This window comes from Amyelois transitella, chromosome 25, assembly GCF_032362555.1.
Source record: "Amyelois transitella isolate CPQ chromosome 25, ilAmyTran1.1, whole genome shotgun sequence".
NCBI lineage: Eukaryota > Metazoa > Arthropoda > Insecta > Lepidoptera > Pyralidae > Amyelois > Amyelois transitella.
In genome coordinates, this window is record NC_083528.1 from 3,058,971 (window position 1) to 3,073,502 (window position 14,532).

At 33.1% G+C, this 14,532-nt stretch overlaps 1 protein-coding gene across 1 annotated transcript in view; it reads right to left on the minus strand.

The window, feature by feature from the left end:
• LOC106138050 (transcriptional activator cubitus interruptus) overlaps window positions 1-13,879 on the minus strand; it is a 97,472-nt gene extending 83,593 nt beyond the window's left edge. The window contains exon 1 of the mRNA XM_013339064.2: window positions 13,603-13,879. The gene's annotated coding sequence lies outside the window, so the exon portion shown is untranslated. The remainder of the gene's footprint in view (window positions 1-13,602) is intronic.
• Window positions 13,880-14,532: the final 653 nt, after the last annotated feature.

A 14,532-nucleotide genomic window follows, 5' to 3' on the forward strand; every position in this document is an offset into this window, starting at 1 on the left:
CCTGCTTTGGTTTGTGGCTTTGAAGACTTAAGTAGTTTTAGCTACAACTACAACTATGGTGATGGTTTTTTTTCTCATTTATTTATTTGAAACTACAGGGATAAGGCAAAACTTAATGTCTTCTTCACGTTTAATATCCTTTACCTATAGTCGAAGACGATCAAAGAAATTCCAGAATTGAGATATTGGTTTCAGTAGATGTTAATTGGAATAGTATCTTCTAATTTCAAACGATAAAAAAACTAAAATAAGAAAAAGAAAAAATAAAATGTCTCATTACTATGTCTGTTGTAGCATAATTGTCGCAACCTTCTTAAGACCACATTTTCCACTCACGCAAAAGATTATGTATGCAACCTTTTGTTAACCCTTTGCAAACCGCACATAATACTCATAATTTTCGTAAATCCCCGCCTTCTATTGTCATCAGACATATTTAACCTGTCAGCGTATAGGGTCTCGAAGGCCCCAACAAAGGCTTTGGATTCACGACACTCAAATTTTGAGGACCACTTGGTCAAACAATAGCATATTTGGGATTAGGGATATTGTTCGGCAAAATGTCGATGACAATTTTGACAGCACTTTCCTAGGATCGGATTTTGAATAATTTTTTTTTGCTGAACAAGGATACAATGTGCATGCATGCTGAACATAAGTGGTCGCGTGGTTAACGTATTCTACTAAAATACACTTGCACTGATTCGTAAACAGCTAAGTACTAAGTAGCGACTGAAATGAGGGAAAACATTATGAGGATACCGGCCGTTTTAGGATCGCAACAGACGAGTATTTCTCCAGAACATTATTAGAGGCGGACCCAGGGCCTTCCCCAGAGAATATAGGACGCAACTCTTGGAAAACCAGGATGCTTACGTATTTTTTTTTACTTTCAATGTTTTGTGTTAAATTATAAATACCTCCACAAAATCGAGAGGAACTTCAAGAAAAAGTCATCACAATGCTATGTAAAACTTTTGTATTATTAATTTTGTGTAACCGTTATGTAAAACGATATTTTTTATCAATTGTGTATCCGTCCATTTTGAAATCAAGTCGTCTATATAACCCCTGTATACTATTAGTTATTATTGACAAGAAATACGACGGCAATCCAGCTACCTAACTAATCCTAAGTACTTATAACCTGACAATAAAACACGCAGACTTTTACGTCCAGATTTGAATTTGAACATAAATACTGTATCGCGGAGATATTTTACGATTATATATATCTTATAGAGCAAGTCGTAAATATGAAAGAGCAATTAATAATTTGCCTTGGGCACCGAGTCATAACGAACCAACCAATGTTATTATCGTGTTATATAGTCTACAATCGGCTAAATAAACCCTTGTGTACCATCTTCCTATTATTTTAATGGTATATTTTGGTATTTGGTGTAAGCGTTTATCCGGACTGTTAACTGTGAAAATGTCTTTAATGATAGTTGTGTTATGTTTGGTAATATCAGTGTTTTTAGTTAATATGCAACGATTTTTTTTTTATTTTTTTTTGACGGCCTTTAACATGGGCTTCTGAGAGGCTATACATAAAATGGCAAAAAGCATGTCATGGTTTTAAGTGTAATTTATATAGGTACTTAAACATAATATCAAATGTACGCGTGTCAAAACATGCATTTTATTTAATACTAGGCTACTATTTAGGCTAGGCTCAAAATTCTTAGTATATATAATTTTGAAAGTATTTTTTCGTCTGTCCGGCTGATAGCTTTCACGACTAAACCACCGAACCGAGTTTGGTAAAGTAGAGGTATATTTATCGTTAATTAACCGAGGTCAAACGGAGAAAAAGTAGTCTCACTCACTTTTTCTGAAAATAACCACGAAAGCGAAGCTCCGGGCAAACAATTAAATTGTGATATTACTTTTTTTATATTTACAGAGACTGTCCAAAGAGCGACCTAGATATAAAACAAACATTGTTCACTTCACATTGAACCAACTTCTCATATCCAAACAGTTGGGAATCGAACCGAAATACCATCGCCCACTCGCATTCCTAACCAAACTGGTTTGCGGGATTAAGTACTACTTACTCAACTTAATTAGAACCTTGACAATCATCTAGTTTGCTTGGTCGCTAACTTAGGCGCTAAGAACACATCAGGTACTAACCAACCATGCAATTTAGAGTTACGTCAAGGGTTTCGATGTGATTGTGAATATTATTTTATAAATTCTACTTCAATCTCTATTTTCAGTTATTTATTTTTTAAATGAAGATGTTAGCGCTTGCGCGTGGGAGGCATTCAATGTTAATGTTCTAATTATGCTAAATAAAACATTATGATTATATTAAAAGACACCATCTCCATATACGTCATTCATAATTATTCATTCATCTAAATTATAACATTTGATTAGTATATATTTAATTTATTGTTTATGACAAATATAATTAAGACATACATTACAGTGAAAGATATAATTGATAAAATTAGTTTAACTTCAACAAACACAAAAGAAGTTAGGTTCAAAAATTGTCTCCTAGTAATTACAAATCGTCGGACTTCTCTTGGAAAAACGAAAATATATCACCATAATTTTTGTAGTCACATAAAATGCCGTATAATATTTATAAGATATAATCCGTATTAAATGGAAAGAAACACGTTCATCTTGAACATTTAACAAGTTGCCAACAATGTAAATTAGTAGTATATTTTATATTTAACGTCTTTGTTTTGACATTCTCCAGAAAATTGTCGACCACGGTCGGTATTTTGGTATTTATATCTGTAATACAAATATCTGTGGAACTTGAAAGATAAGGAATTAATTATTTCCTCTTCATTGGGCTCTTTATACGTATATAAAGCTGGAATATACATAGTGTGTGTTATGGGACTATTTTAACACAACTTTTGGGATAGGCATTTGTCTATTTTGTTTTACTGTATTTTTGTGTTGTTTCGTGTGTAGAATAAAGATATAAATAACAAACAAACTTAATTTAAAAGATAAACTTTCAAGACCCACACCAGTCAGAATTAGTTCAATTTCTGTCATGACCTTACTGCGGACCGAATTCGGAACTGGTAACTTGAAGATACTATATTTCACAATAAATATGTCTATCCAAAACTCAGATCAATCTAATACAAGTTTTGCACCATGATTCTGACTGTTGAATTCGGAACAGAATCTAACATAAGATAGATACCAACCGATTCATTAGGATTTGTATAAACGATTAACGTTCTGTACCTTATAAGGTCTATAACAAGCGCATTCATGTGGGTGTAATGACTTCATTTTGGCTGGCAAGTTTATATTTTATACTATTTCATATTTTCTCCTTGCAAGTAAATGCAAAAGTTTCTTGTGTTTTTGTTTGAATATTCGTGTATTTACTTGATTAATCTTCTGGATATTTCGCATATATAAAGTCAAAATCACTGAAGAGTTCTCATCCTTTCCATCGAAAAAGGAACTGCGATAAAATACTTCAGGCCGAAGTGCGTGCTAGTAACTTATTTATATGAAAGTTACGAAACCAAAGTCTGGATAAGGACACGTCCACCCTGATCTTTTTTATCTTAAAAAAGCTAACAATACCAAAACGCATATAATCCAACGTTCACGTTACCTAAATCAACGTCAAGATAATAATAACGGACAAACAGACTGAGAGGCTGTTATTTAACCGAAAATAGGTCCTAATGATGTTGTAATAGAAGCTATTGGTGATGGTGAAGCTGGTCGTGAGGATGCAGTAGCTAGCAGAAGGACGCTAACTGGCAGGGTAAACTGTCATTATCACTTGGCTTAGAGGGCCATGTTTGGTCTGGCAGTGTTAGGAATGTTGAAGAAATGGTCGTTTTTTTGGCGTTCTGGTTCATTGGGACTTCTAGGAGCATTTTGGAGGATGAGTTTATCGTTCCATTATATTTTGTAACGAGAACGCAAACGAGGAAACATGGTATTTTTCACCATGAAAATTGTACTTACAAACCTATGGAAATTACAATATTTTTTAAATTTATTTAGGAGATACAATTTAGGATAAAACTCGAACAGAATGCCATTAATTCACAGTTAGGAACACATGAAAAGATTGGAAAGAAAACGAACGCAGAACATTCTCCACTTAATTGGCAATAAGAAGTCTACGAAGAAGACAGATATGAAACAAACAACACAATGACAAGAATCCCATATTGAGCCAGTTATAAAGTAAGTTCAAGACTTATATTTCGGGATACCAACTCGATACTATCGCATAGACACGATATTGTGTGATGTCCAACGATTTAATTTTTGACCAAGACCCAGGCCAATCAGAAAAGAAGATACTCGAAAAGACGAATTGTATCTTTGAAGCCTCTGAAATGACCCATCTTTAATTTCATGTTAAGCAATACACTAATGTTTAAATGTTTGTCTGGAGATCTGTCTGTCAGTCAGCATCCTGCAGATAACACTACACTTGATTGTTTAATCCTTTGTTTGATTTCCGGTACTCAAATGCTTAACTTGAGATAACTAAATGGGATCTATTTCTTTAAACGTATACCAGATATTAAATCTTTAACTAGTATTATATTGTGTTTCAATTAAAATAGTTAAGTTACATTGACAAATTTAATTAAAGAAAAGGCTTAAACTTGGTTTTTTACTTCGATGGATAGGCTTGCAATAGCAAGCTCTTCTGTCCGATTTTTTTTATTTTTTTATTTTCAGCAGGTTCCAAACTAAGAACACCATATTATACATACAAAGATAAACAAACATGCAAGACCTAAGTCGAATAACAAAGTTCGGTTTTATTTATTTTACACATTAATAATTAAAATGCCTTCTTCAGAATCTCAATCATTTAGCCATACAGCTAAATGTATCACTAATATTGTAAGACGTGCTTGTCTACCCCTAAAGCAGCATATATTGTATATAGCTTAATGAAGGTTATACAACAGCACAAGAACGTGTCGTCCACGGCATTAAGAAAACGATAATAAAAAATTATTCCTCGAATTTATCTAAAGTAGATCAGAAAATTTAAGAGTATCGCTTACGGTTTTGTCACGTCCCCAAAAACCGTAAATTACCGTTTGACAGGAGCACCTTGCGCTAAAGTCTTTTATATTTTTTTTTATATTTAAAGACCCAAGCATCGATTCGCAGAAAATGTGTCGAAAATCATTAAAAGTGTTCACAATAGGATTGTTGTGTGTTACCGAAACTAGTTTCACAGATATTGGTGTTAGAAAGAGATAAAAGGTGTATTTTGATGTCTAAATAGACACGTCAACGCAGGTAGAGGGCCTAAGGTTCGATTCTCGCAGACTTGTCATTAAAACGAGCCGCTGGGCGTCCAATGATTTGTACGATAAAGATTTTTTTACCGATTATTGAGAATTCTATCGAATATTGAGTTTTTTGTTGTAATTCTAGTTAATTTTATTTCTTTAGAAGATCAATCTTTGTTTGTCTTAAATGTTAGTTATTAGGCGTTTGAATCATAAATCAAAAAAGAAGCAACATTCGTGTAAGCATCATCACTACATAGTATAAAACAAAGTCGCCCATTTTGTCTGTAGTCCCTTCGTATGCATAAAACTTTAAAACTACGCAACGGATTTTGATGCGGTTTTCACTAATAGAAAGAGTATTTTCTCCGACAGGTTTTTATATATAATTGAAATACATTGAAACTATATTAGCTGAGTTATAGCGATTTATGTCCAAGAAGTCAGAAAAAAAATCTAATTGAAGATTGCATTTGTGCGTGCGCCGCTTATACCGTTGGATACAAGTAAGAACAATGTATAGCAAAAACATTGGTCTTTATTAGTTCTACAAAAAAGTCTGCGATGACATATATCCAGCTTTTTTATTTAAGTCACAAAAACTACTTTTCTGTATTAAAAAAACATTTAATTCGTTGGGTGATGTTTAACTGGTGATATAACCAATAATACATATATCCTTATCAAAATAAGTAAGTTCATCATCACGAGCATTTAATTTAGATTATTTTTGCAGTTTACAGTGTGTTATTTAGACATATAGTTTAGGAGATATCACGATATTAGTATTGCGGCACGGTACGGGCCGGCCGCGGCGGCGGGGGCAGCGTCCCTATAAAAACGGTACATAAAAAATAAATAATATTAAAAAGTAGGTACTACGACTTTGATCTATACATATAAGACAAAAAAAAATCTGTACATTACTTAAATATTTTTTCCAAAAACTGATAGGGGGGGCGATCAAAGAAGAGTCACAGAAACCAAAAAACATTTTAATATTTTAAACGCGGTTAAGGGAAAGAGAAGTTATTGTGAATTGAAAATTAGTATCCAATATGTGTTGGTGCGTTGACTGTATTTGTCGAAGTAGCGGGATACACGCAAACGAAGTTGCGCGGGTCAGCTAGTTAAACATAAAAAAAAAACATATCCGTTAACTTTAATTCCAACTATGTTCTTTTTTAAATCTGTTTTGCAGCTACTTCTTTTTAATACCACAAGCAGATTTATTTAATTTTCCATACGCTTCCCAGAGTCGTGACATCTTTTTGTACCAAATTTCAACAAAATGCATTTAATCCTTTAAGCGTGAATGCATAACAGAAAGACAAAACACTAACGAGCTTAATAAGAGGTAAGTACATATTAGTAGTGATGGGAGATATTTAGCAAATGTTTACCAATTTTTTTGAGATCAAAGGAACGCGTACCTTGGTACACTCCGCGTAAGTTTCACTTGGAAAAAATAGTATTCATGGTATTTATTACGTCGAAAATCTCAAAGTATTACATCCTATTGGAATCTCACAATAGGAATTCATTCTACCTGGCCGTCTTGTCTGCCCATTGTTCACTAACAAATCTCCAAGTTTTTTTTCAAACCCCTTGTTAGCAAGTCCTCGTATAGCCCTGAGGACAATGGGGGGTTACATATTTATAAGTGGGTAGGTAGGCGGAGATACAGGTGTTTTGTCTAAGCATCGAACTTCGTATCTTTCGTCTAAACATCTTAACCGACTTGATAACTTTATATTATTGTATTAAACTCATAATTGTTACTTTAATCGTTTTCTCCAAGCTGTCTGGTTGGTAGGAACACTGCAGTTCGTTCCTTTCTTAAGGTTTAAGGTAATTAGCTGACTTACATTCCATTTCCTTGTTCATGGCCATGGCCGAACCCCGGGGTCCTCTTTATGCGCATCATGACCTGGTATGTAATTTTTTTTAAAATGCACGTGTTTCTGACAATAATACATAATGTTAAAAAATGCTATATTCTGCATTCAAATAAAGCGATATAGCAAATAAAATTGTGATCTTTTACTCTCAAAATCATATTTAAAATTTCACAGTTGCTATCGTAGAAAATTGTATCGTCTTCGACATTTTTATTACTTTTTTTTGTCTCACGTCCGACGCACGGTGTATCAATCAAAATAGTGTTACGAGTACAACAAATAACTTTTTTGAGTATAACCAACGGACGCCAATTAGTTCTACCCGGCAAGATGGCTCTTTCGTCGACTTTTTTTGTTGGTTTTTATCTGTGGCCCCGGATTAGACCCGCTCCTGTTTATTACTAGGCTGACTGTACAAATATTTTGTACTCGTATTTTCTGGTCGTGTCACGGTCGCGTCGTATTTCGATTGCCTAGAAGAAATACTATGTTACGGATGTTAAAGATAATTAATATTTGTATTAGTTTTGTACCTTTCTGGGTTATTTCGCGATTATATGCAGCCTTCAAAGTTTGGTATCTGCTTCGTTCGGTTCCATTATCTTTTCTGATGAACAGAAACTTAACAGTCTTAATTTTCAATTAAATAGTTATTAGTAAGTGTGCGACACTGTATGCTATTTTTATGTATAGTGGTAATGGTAATTGAAAGACCGCTTATTTATGGGTACAATTATTTTATAGTTTTGTGGATTACCGGGTTTCCCTTCAGTTTTCCTTACATAAGATAAATATTATTCCATTCAGTTGATCTGATTTTTTTCTTCTTGAAGTTGAAGAAATTCTATGGGCTGTTTGTAAGTGAACCAAAAGACTCGCTTTTTTTTATTTCTGTTGCTTTCAAACCTTATCAGCATCTATATAAAAATTTAACATTAATTAAACCTACCGGAAATTCATAGTAAAAAATAATTGTCACTTTAATTTATTCAAAAACCCCCAAACGCCTTTCTCACGTGTCTGTTAATTTAATAAAAAAAAAGTCCTTTTTGGAATCCCCACAGATTATAATTGATGGCACAATGGTATTTGTTGAAGGTATAATTGATGGAGTTGTGAGAACAACATAGTTTTTACGGTATGGTACACCATGTATCATAGACCGCAGATAATAGTTGTAGTCGCGTCTTGTAATGCGACTAGAGAAACTATGGACACGATTATAATATTTTAGACAAATTAGTTATAATTATTTTAGTTTTACTTGTTTTTTTTTTAATTTTTATTTAACTTAGGCTGTAATAATGTTAGGCAAAACCCTTTTTCATTGTTGATCCTTCTCCTGACGTAAGTCCCGATGGTGTCCCGTCCTCTATAAAAAGAGCCCGGGTCCACATTTGGACACTCTGTGGCTGAATATTAAGGTACTCTTGTGGATATTATATGAGGCGAAAACATTTAAAAATCCTTTTAAACGGCAGCAGTGAGGTAGTTAGCCTATTCATTTATTGCATGAAAATTATTAGATATTGACAAGAAAATAATACATTTAAAGATGAAGCTGTGAAACAAACGGCCGTATCGGAAGTACGCTATAAAGAGCGAGAAAGACTGAACTACCGGACAAGCGCCTTATGCTCTAAACTCTTAACCCTAAACCGCTCCACGGCATTCCTGTGCCTTCGAATGTCTTCATCAAAGGCCGTGACCGCTGTTGACCCCACCCCGACCAGTTCTCCAGCCGAATAACTAAACGAGTTAACGATATAAGCGAAATTACCGCCGAGCCTTTTTTTCCTTATTTTTAGGGTCCTGTACTTCAATGGGAAAATCGAAATTACGGGCTGTTAATATCTTGGCAGAGAGGAAGACCAACAGTGAAATATTCTGATTTAATTAAAGAGTGAGTAAATAAAAATAATAGAGAACACTCTTATGATATGAGAGGAAGAATGCAATGGAGACGCCTATTAACTATAACAAATAATCAATTTAGATGGATTTATTTTTTAATTTAGACACTTGCCACCACTCTGGCATATTTCTTTCGCTTCATCCACATTCATACCTTTCTCCTTATTTATAAAGATATAATACTCAATACGACTAAAATAATCTTAAAATTTAAACGTATATATAATGCCAGTTTTCACTCCAACCCTATGAAATAAGATACACAAAATCTAAATTTATTTATATTTAAGAAAATGAACAGTAAGAAGATATTAATAATATCGGTACAACATATGTTAAATCACACAGCATCATTCTTAATTTTATGGAATTTTGAGATAAGTATAGTTTAAAGCTGAAAAATAACAAAGACAAAAATTAACAGCACATTACACTATAACAAATAACAATTTATCAAAATCAATACATTGTATCCCTTTCGATAATTCAAGCGGCAAAAACCGAGCAACGCCGCCGGGCGCGACTAGATGGACGTGTGTTTTGGTAATTGCTTAATCAGCTATTGAGTCTATGGTTCAAGTCGATGACCTATGTAAGGTTAACATCCATACATATAATAAAATTATTACTGGCCGATATATGTAGTGAAAGATATACCAAAAAACCAATATTAGGGATCTTATATGACGAATAGAAGGCAAAAATGTGGTATTTGGGCCTGCTGGAAGAAATTTCTCCAAAAATAAATAGTGCCCTTTTATTGAATTTCTCCTTATTTTAAGTTTTATTCTTATTTTCCTTGCATAAATATATAAATAAATAATATTTTTATTTTCAGTCCTGCTCCACTAAACTCAGAATAGTTTATAGTTTTGAGCGTATTTCTCGGATTAGAGCTTAATCCAACTTAAAATCTGGTATACAAAAAATTCTTCACTACAGATGTCAATATTTTTTAAGTGGACGAGCTCGCGGACTTCGTGTAGTGACAAATTTTGCCGCAGGAATACACTAGAAGAAGTCATATGAAAAAAATAATCAGCATATTTTATTGATAATGACTGAAATTCACGGTACTAGAGAAAAAAGTAATTAAAACAAGGTAAACTCCAATGATAATTGTAGTAATTAAAAAGAAAAGATGAAACCTTTCAATCCAATTCAAATCATCACTGATAATCAGTTATAAAGCAGTCGGCAAATGAAAGGCAAACATTTATATCACTTAGAAATCGTTGGTTATATCTGATGATCATTTCGAACAAATCATTACCCATCGGCTCGTGATCGCGGGGTCAAATCGTTACTTCATGGTGGCTATAGGGTTGACAACTAATCGAAATCATTTCGTAATAATTAAAATAGAAATACTAATATTATAAGGCGTTTGTCACTTTTTAAAAGCTAATCTCATAAATGCGAAGCCTTGACGAGCTGCTCGCTAATAAGGAATAAACCAGCTTTATAATATTACAATTAAACGTAACAAATTGTTACAAAATTGCTAATGTATGATGAATATTTTTAGTTTAATTTTTGTTGATGAAATTGCCGATTTGTATTCGTCTCATGTTTTCCAAGAGGTGAGAAATAACCGACATCTACTACTATATAACTACCCAGCTATCTTTAACTAAAAAATACGTTAAGCTATATGGCTTTTTGACAGGTTGCTTCGCCTTCAAGGCAATCTCAAAAAGCCTACTCATTGATTGAATTCATTTTATATATAAAATTCTCGTGTCACAATGTTCGTTCCCGTACTCCTCCGAAATGGCTTGACCGTCTCCAATGAAAATTTTTTGAGCATATTGAATAGGTCTGAGAATCATTCAACATCTATTTTTCATACCTCATATACATAAGGGTTGTCCACCCTTAAATTTTTTTTAAATTAGAAATTACTCAATAAATATATATACGGCAAAACAATGTTTGCCGGGACAGCCTATTTATAATATAAATCTACAGACTTGTATTTTGACAACCCTATCTTCGGTTATTGTCGTGCTTTGTCGATTGAGATCGTGAAATGTGAAATTATTATACAGAATTTGGCTTTTCGTTTAACGGATAATTACCTTGTATTGTAGCATGTAAGTATAATTTAATTCTACCCTTATAACATTTATGGATTTCAGTATGTTATGTATGAATATTTGCAGCATGCAGCATAAATATTCAGAACAAAAAAATTCACAAAATTAAATAGCAATAGATAAAAAAATACGTAATTGAACAAAAAAAGATCAGTCTTGAACCTATACCTTTAGCGAAATTTGTAGAAAAAGGTAAAGCGCAGCAAAGTCATAGACCTTAAAAGATACATACTCGTACGAATATCGTTTTAATCTTACACCTATAAAGCTTTAAATCATTTTTTAATTAACTCTGTGGACCGGTTCATTTATACGAATACATATAATTGCTAATAACAAAATTATATTCTCAGATTCATTGAACTCAATACTCGCATTATAAATTTTATGAATATTAATTAACAAGCCTACCTAATAAAACCATTTTGATGCCAAATAACTTGATGTTGAAATTTTTTATGAAAATAATTCAATTGATTAATATTATTTTGGTAGTGTTTTTATGGGGCTATAAAATATATTTTTTTTTATATTGCAAGATTATAATTTAGTTAAGCACAATGAGATAAATCTTTTTCGTATTTTTATGTGTAGTTGTTAATATTGTTTATAACAGTCATGAATGAATATTGAACACTTTTAAAATCCAAAGTTTAGGTCAAATGTTGTCTTAACCGATTTGCTTGTAGGAATGAAAAAGAAAATAAGTTTCGTTGTTAGTATAAATATGCTGTCTACAAGTAGTAGGTTAGAAACTAATCAATATAACTATACTGCATAGTGAAATGTTAAAGAAACTATTTCGACAAGTATAAAACCGTAATAAAGTGGACCCCCTTGGACCACGATCCGTACAAACATATAATCACGTCCATATCCCTTGCTGGGTAGGCAGAGCCAACCGTCTCAAAAAGACTGATAGGCCACTTTCAGCCGCAGAAGAAGAATCACCTTTTACGAGATCCATGGGAAAAAGATCGAGTAGTCCAATTCTTCTCTCATTGGTGCGTGGATCCCACATGACACATGTTCCAAGAGTTGTCAAATAAATTAACGATGCCATCTAGGTGGTATTTAGAAGGTAAAAGAAGAATAATATAACTTAACCTATCATAACAGAATAATATTAGATAAGTATAATGTTTCTCTCTAAATTCACTGCTGGATCTTGCACAATTTTCTTTTGTCGAGATAAGAGTCTTTATTATAATTAATATTTATTAAAATAAGGATTTTTTTTAATAAATTCAGAATAAAATGGACAGCAGAGCTCAGTTAAATAATCACTCAAGGATAAAGTATATGAAAAAAATTAACATCTAAAAATAATTCACTGCATTGAGGCAAATTAAAATAGTTTTCGCTTGACAATGTTGAAGCTGGACGCCCCTCGCCGAATCGCTAATTGAATGGTTATTATGTTAATTTTGCAGTAATTGCTTGGATATTTTTTTTTCTTATAAACCTAAATATATATAAGAGTCCATTAGATGTCCAATCGATTGGTATACCTACTAACCTACCTAGCCAAAACTACTTAATACGTTCTGTAGTTGTTAAACCTTATGAATCTGTGTTCTGCTTAATTTTGTTTGTTTGTTTGTAAACTCTTTATTACACATATTTTTTATTATTCATAGATATTGTCATAGTCTTTACGGTCTTATGATAGGTATTACACTTTTCTTGTGTTATTGTGGAGTACGTATTACTTGTGTGGGTTGCACCATACAACGATAACCAAACCTCAACAAGCTGCCAAATCTCCGATTAAGAAAAATATGTGTATAGGTATGTTGTGTGTATGTAAATGTCTAAATAACGAATTCAAATGTTAAGTCAACTTTTAAACTATAACCAAAGTTATGGTGAAATTTTGACTAACAAATTGTTCCACAAGAATATTTTATCATTCTTACCAAGTTTTCTATCATATCCGCTGTCACACGGTTTAAGCTGCAATAGCATTAAAGACCGATTAGAATACAAATTATTTAAATACGACATGGCATGGATATATACAATTTCCAGCTATTCCAGGGAAATACTAAAAACGTGACTGAACTGCAACAACGATGGCTCCCTAGTGACGGGACGCTTTGTTTTTAAACATACAAAAACTCAGTCCCTTTTCATTCTAAGAGGTGCAGGTACAAATGCCCATGGACCACATGTTCAATGATTTTGGACTGTTGCTAAAAAGAAAATGTCACTGCTCGAAGGACCAAATATTCCGTCGGCAGCAGAACGGTTAATTTATTTTCTATCTTGATTGAAATATCATTATATTTTTATATATCTAGAAAATGTTGCATTTGACAATTGATTTTTAGTAAAGCTACTTGAATGTGTATGTTTTATTTTCTAATGATCAATGAACACTTTAATGAAATAATGGGAGATACTTACTGTAATGTCCACCTCGATTTGCTAGGTCATCTTATGTCAAACTAAGTGTATCGCAGCGGTAGCAATCCATTCGCATAATAATAAATAAAGCACAGAACACATGTTCACTTGTCAATTTGTTGCTTAACAAACTTTTTAAGCACATACAAAATTCAAATCCAACATTCAGTCACTGCAATTGAACTTTAAACGTAAGTTTTCGTTTTCAAAAAAAAAAGTAAACGATTGTTTATTACAATAACGAATAAAAAAAAAGTTTGTACCGACGTGCGTCGCGGACGAGGCGCGGACGAATATAGGGATAGCGGGAGGACACTACCGCGCCGCCGGCAATTTCATCTCAATCTCGAACGTCGAAACGAGACAGTAACATGACAATAAACGATTGTAAGACGTCTGGAGCGAAAGAGACAACAGTTTTCTCATTATGCGCTCGTCGAACCTGACATTTTAGCATGCTGTCCCTTCCACACAGAAAGTTATTTCCGTACAAATTATATGCGGCCGTATTTGTTCTCTGTCCCATTCTTACGCGGATAGTGCTAACCAGATAATGTCTTAATCGCATTTTCTTAGCGCTATGCTGACTGATGTACTAACATAAACAATGATAATTCATGGATTTGCATGAACGATAAATGTTTTTTATTGAGTCAACTTCCACGCGCAGCTTATGCATGCATGCAATTCTGGGAGGTCCTGCATGTATTGCAATTAATACGCAAATTATCTTAAGAGACAAATTATGTTTTAGCATTTTAATGCCAGATCACATCAACTTATCGAGACTTACTTAATTTTTTTTCTGCATCATGTAGTAACGTGTAGTAACATACTTCGTGGTTTACAATTAACTCAATCTGTGTGTGTATTTGTCCCGTATATATAATTAGCCTGTGTCGTAAATTTCAAGAATGGCTTATTTTGATA